Raw genomic sequence first — 6,000 nt, 5'->3', positions numbered from 1 at the left:
ACTTCGACGATGACCGGCAAAATATGCGATATAGTAGTGATAATAAATACGCTTTTCGTTTACTAATGTTGGTCTCCGATTTAAAATTCTGAAAATTCTGCTGATCACGAGCACAAAAAACAGCGAAAAAAGCGCATGGATCCGTGACCTTTATTTTGTTGACCTCTAAACAGGAAGTGAACTGAGCCATGCTCCGCCTATTATTAAAATGACGTCATTCGATTGCATGAATAATTAATAACAAGGGAAACCATGTTGAAGTAAACAATCCTCAGACCTCCGGCCTTCGTTGAAATGCCTACGGCATTTCTTGCAAACGCCTGCGGCGTTTACTGGTTTAGTATACTATCAAATAAGGTCAGAGGACTGTCGGCACTCTAGCATTCATTCTGCCAATCGAGCATGACCTGAAAGATTGTCATGAATGAGTGCCACAATTTCTATTTTAAGATTTATTCGGTATAATAATACAAATGTTCATTCCAACAATGGGTTCGGATACACTCTAAAAGTGTATGTCCACCACGTCAACAACAAACTGTACAAGGAAGATGCTATCATTGAAGATTAATTGGATCAATTAGAAACGCAGTGGGCATATTGACTAAATAAATAAACGTATCCAATCTAGGTCCTGCCAGACTAGTGTTTTATTGGCCGCATTGCTTGGGAAGAATGTTAATACAAATACTGCAAATATACAAATAATTAACAATGATAGTATGATTTCACAGAACACAATTCATCGAGGCAAAATCACATGCCTAGCCTTTTAAGGATGACCAGAACGAGTTTTTCATTTTCTGCCTTGCCCCATAGATATTGAACATTTACTCCGTTACTCGCTTGGCATCTTTAATGAAAGTCGCAGTTATCATTAAGATTATGACATTATCGACCATTCTGAAAAATTGAAAGCAAGTCACGTAATACCGATGTACGTGTACGGTTCCTATTTATGAATGGAAAGGCCACTGATGGAACTAAACCTGGCTAATAAAATTTAGAACGATTGATTTCATTTTTGTTATCCATATTTTTTTATCACGTGAAAAGAGCGAAATAACATGAATGTTGTTTATAATATTCATATCATTAAACATCAATATTCGGATTACTGACCAAGATGGTATCGACATATTGATATAGTCAACCAACCAATCAATACAGTGACACGTTGGTGGTACAATAATTCATTTGTCACAGTTATATCTCCTAATATCCAATGTAAGTCAACCTAAGTCATATATTCTGTCGATTATTGTAATGATAAACATGTACACAGATGCGTAATTACGTCACTTATATGGTTTTTTGAACGAAGTGAATAACAAACTAAATCCAATAAAATCACACATACTCAAATTATTCGTGTTTATGTGTAGACAACCAGATAATATAGAACCTTGAGCTACACTAACAGATGCACTTTTTAAAAAAGTCGACTTTGAATGAAATCACGGCGATTATCGACCCCTTAATCCTCACCGTCTTATTGACACAGCCTAAATTATATGGTGGCAGCTTGCTCAACAGCCAGATTTTGTTTCACCTATCTATCTATTATCTTAGTGAGTACATTATTTTGAATTTGTGATCAGGCCCACTCTCACAAACAGTTGATATCATGCAACCTATTTCAAATATTCCGTACTTTGTAATCTAACCAACCGCCTATGACATAAACCGCTAAAAACGCGTTGCATTATGGGTTCCGTCTCTACACTGGGCGTATCACTTTCCCCATCTCTGTACTAGGTGACGGTCGATGTCACGTGGTGCGGTCTCCGTCAACGTTTGAGCGTGCGAGGCTTTAAATATACCGAGTAAACCAAGCACAGCGGTGCAGTAACTGAATGACGCTCATCGCCTAACAGCAACGCTGGACAATGACAGGTCAGTTCGAATTTATGATTGTACCCGAGAAGGCAGGGCATTTTATAAACTACTCGCCGTGATCGGCCGGTACACGTCTTTCTGTCAATTCGCTACTACGGATAACGCAATTTATTTGCTGTGATACGAGAACACATGACACTCGAAATTCTTATTTGTCTTAATTGTATTTTTGTTAAGCGTATCAATTGTGGTTAGACACAAGGCTGGAAAATGCGTGTATTTTGCCGTTTCGAAACGAGCCTGCTAACCAGAGAGATGTTGTTTTCACATAGTTTTATCTCTTAATCCGTATTACGTGGGTTGGTGCTTCGACCTATGTGATGATAGATACAGCCATATTTCGTAATTTTAGAAAAAAACAAAACAAAAATAACATCATTATATCTACTAATGGATTAATATTTGGTTGATATGAAATCTTGTATTACTACACACAAGCAATATTTCAGCGCTGCTTTCATCGATTGTGTTCACTGATGCGACGCAATCATGATTATACCATGCTTCCCACAACTCCCGCAAACACCTGCGCAGATAGATGATATGAGGTTTGTTTTTTGCGAATAAATCCACACAGTGAATGTACCACAAATGTTTGAACATTGTAGTTTACAATGAACACTTTAGTGTAAATAGCAAACAGGATTATCTGGCAATTGTTTCCTTCATAAAATACTCAATACCATACCGGCAATGTAATCGGGATTTTCATTTTACTCTCCAGGCACTTAATAAAACACAGACTCGAAACTTCCAACAATTATGTCACAAAGAGAGCAAAGTACGCATGCGCAGACTAAGGTTGTATAAGGGAATCACAACTTTCACGAATATGATCATAACAGTACACCTACAACGAGTTATATTGAAAGCGCTGTTCACTATCAGACATACAGTCTCAAGATGGTAACCCCAAAACTATGCCTGGAATTGTTTGACCAATTTATTTAACCAATTTTAACCAAGGTTTGGGCATGTGAAATTTCAAATGATGTTAATAGTCAGTCAGTTTTACCGGTCCATACTTAAATAAATGAGTAAATAAAGTAACTCCAACTATAGATATTAGGGGGGAATTAGGCAGAATACCAATAAGAATTAAAAGTTGTATTTTACAAATGAAATATTGGTATATACTTGGTATATACATACTGTCAAATAACCACAATGCATTAATTGAATCAATAAGCTAAGAACGTACAAGTTATTCAAAAATAATTTGTTATTCTAAGATTATTCAGAAAACATCATTAATTTCAATCTAAGGAAAATGTTAACAAGATTTCGACTAAGTGATCGCCGAGAAAATCCAAAAATCCAACTTGAGGATAGAAAATGTAAGAAATGTAATGTATTTAATTCTGGATTGTACATGTTTTGAAATTGAAAGACAATCTTTATTTCTAAAGTGTAACATTACTAATAAAATCGTAGGCAAGCAAAATGTAGATGTTTTTTTTTAAATAGTGAACCATGACCTCGCCCTCTAAAATGTTTTCAAAAACACATTACTAAGAATATTCAATGGAATTGCCTTATTATATATATATAATATATTATATATATATATATATATATATATATATATATATATATATATATATATATATATATATATATATATATATATATATATATATATATATATATATATATATACATCTAACCCACAAGAGAACCAGTGTCTTTTCTGTGCAATGTCAGTTTTAGTATTTTATACTAAGTCTTTGTTTTTCCATTTTGTTCTAATTTTTTACTCTTATTTAGTTACTTTTATTATTTTAGGCTTTTATTATTTGTTATTCACCCTACTAAACCCTCTGATGGTTTTGGTCGTGTAATAAAATTATTATAATATTATAGTAAAATTGTTCAAGGTGTACAGTGAATGCATGTATTTGTTTGTGTTAAGTGTGATGTGGCAGAATTCCACACATGTTCGAAATAGTGTAATGTAGCCTGTAATATTCTGGATGATTAAAACTAACGTCACGTTGTTTCGTTCATAGAGCAGTGTAGACGTAATATTTGACAGCTTTACAAACGTAATATCTGACAGCTTTACAAACGTAATATCTGACAGCTTTACAAACGTAATATCTGACAGCTTTACAAACGGAATATCTGACAGCTTTACAAACGTAATATCTGACAGCTATACAAACGTAATATCTGACAGCCTTACAAACGTAATATCTGACAGTTTTACAAACGGAATATCTGACAGCTTTACAAACGTAATATCTGACAGCTATACAAACGTAATATCTGACAGCGTTACAAACGTAATATCTGACAGTTTTACAAACGGAATATCTGACAGCTTTACAAACGTAATATCTGACAGCTTTACAAACTTAATATCTGACAGCTATACAAACGTAATATCTGACAGCTTTACACATGTAATATCTGACAGCTATACACACGTAATATCTGACAGTTTTACAAACGGAATATCTGACAGCTTTACAAACGTAATATCTGACAGCTATACAAACGTAATATCTGACAGCCTTACAAACGTAATATCTGACAGTTTTACAAACGAAATATCTGACAGCTTTACAAACGTAATATCTGACAGCTATACAAACGTAATATCTGACAGCGTTACAAACGTAATATCTGACAGTTTTACAAACGGAATATCTGACAGCTTTACAAACGTAATATCTGACAGCTTTACAAACTTAATATCTGACAGCTATACAAACGTAATATCTGACAGCTTTACAAACGTAATATCTGACAGCATTTCAAACGTAATATCTGACAGCTATACAAACGTAATATCTGACAGCGTTACAAACGTAATATATGACAGTTTTACAAACGTAATATCTGACAGCTATACAAACGTAATATCCGACAGCGTTACAAACGTAATATCTGACAGCTATACAAACGTAATATCTGACAGCTATACAAACGTAGTATCTGACAGCTTTACATACGTAATATCTGACAGCTATACAAACGTAATATCTGACAGCTTTACAAACGTAATATCCGACAGCTTTACAAACGTAATATCTGACAGCTATACAAGCGTAATATCTGACAGCGTTACAAACGTAATATCTGACAGCGTTACAAACGTAATATCCGACAGCGATACAAACGTAATATCTGACAGCGATACAAACGTAATATCTGACAGCTATACAAACGTAATATCCGACAGCTATACAAACGTAATATCTGACAGCGTTACAAACGTAATATCTGACAGCGTTACAAACGTAATATCTGACAGCTTTACAAACGTAATATCTGACAGCTTTGCGGGATGGCAACTCTAGGGTTGTTACTATTAGGTTATACACGCGTAAACTTACGTTTACTACGCCATCGTTTCCCATCATGCATTTCTTTACATACCGGTATCGCAACTCAAAGTAATTTTGAAGCGAACACTTTATAGTACAGTTATCAAACGCGTATTGCACGCAATCCCGGTCCCCTTGCTCCTAATTCAATTACAATCCAGTCGAATTTCACGTTCTTCATTTGAGTTGGATTCCCGATTAAAGCAGTCGATAGGGACGTTTCAATTGAGTTAAAGTGCGATTTAAATTGATTATTTAATCATTAACTCCGGTTCTTGGTTGAAGATTTATTAAAAGTGATTCTCGGCAGATTAACACTCGGTGTATGCCGATTAATCGGTGTCAAATAACAACATGGTGTGCAAATTCTCTGATAAGCGTAGCCATTAATAGTTGCACGCGTGGTGAGTGACACAGTGCGTTAGACTACACACACTAGCATTGTCATTTGTCGAATGTAATATTTGTCTTTAAATGGTCTTCCGCTATTTAATCGCAAGTGTCCGGGTGACTTTCGGTGGATGATAATAACATGCGCAAACAGTCACGAAAGTCCTTTTCATTAGTAAATGAAAACATGTTTGTTTGAACTGAGCACGCATAATTGTAGTTAGGGTCAAACTCAACACTTCATAAGCATAGAAAGGTCGCAACAATTTTGAAAACAAATCACGTCATAATAACACAGTCCCCGTAAGTTTCTATTGTACGACTATAGAACATCATATGCACTGGTACTGTAAGATGCGAGGACACAAATTCAGATATA

The 6,000-nt window shown here is 34.9% G+C and overlaps 1 protein-coding gene across 2 annotated transcripts in view; it reads left to right on the top strand.

The window, feature by feature from the left end:
* The first annotated feature begins 1,741 nt into the window (after positions 1 to 1,741).
* Positions 1,742 to 6,000, top strand: part of LOC100371405 (G protein-coupled receptor 54-like) — a 128,205-nt gene continuing 123,946 nt past the window's right edge. For both annotated transcript variants that reach the window (XM_085507157.1, XM_085507156.1), the window contains exon 1: positions 1,742 to 1,896. The gene's annotated coding sequence lies outside the window, so the exon portion shown is untranslated. The remainder of the gene's footprint in view (positions 1,897 to 6,000) is intronic.

This window comes from Saccoglossus kowalevskii, chromosome 13 (genome assembly GCF_978046115.1).
Source record: "Saccoglossus kowalevskii chromosome 13, keSacKowa6.1, whole genome shotgun sequence".
NCBI lineage: Eukaryota > Metazoa > Hemichordata > Enteropneusta > Harrimaniidae > Saccoglossus > Saccoglossus kowalevskii.
Note: the sequence above shows the minus strand (reverse complement) of the source record. Positions and strands in the feature narration are given on the sequence as shown.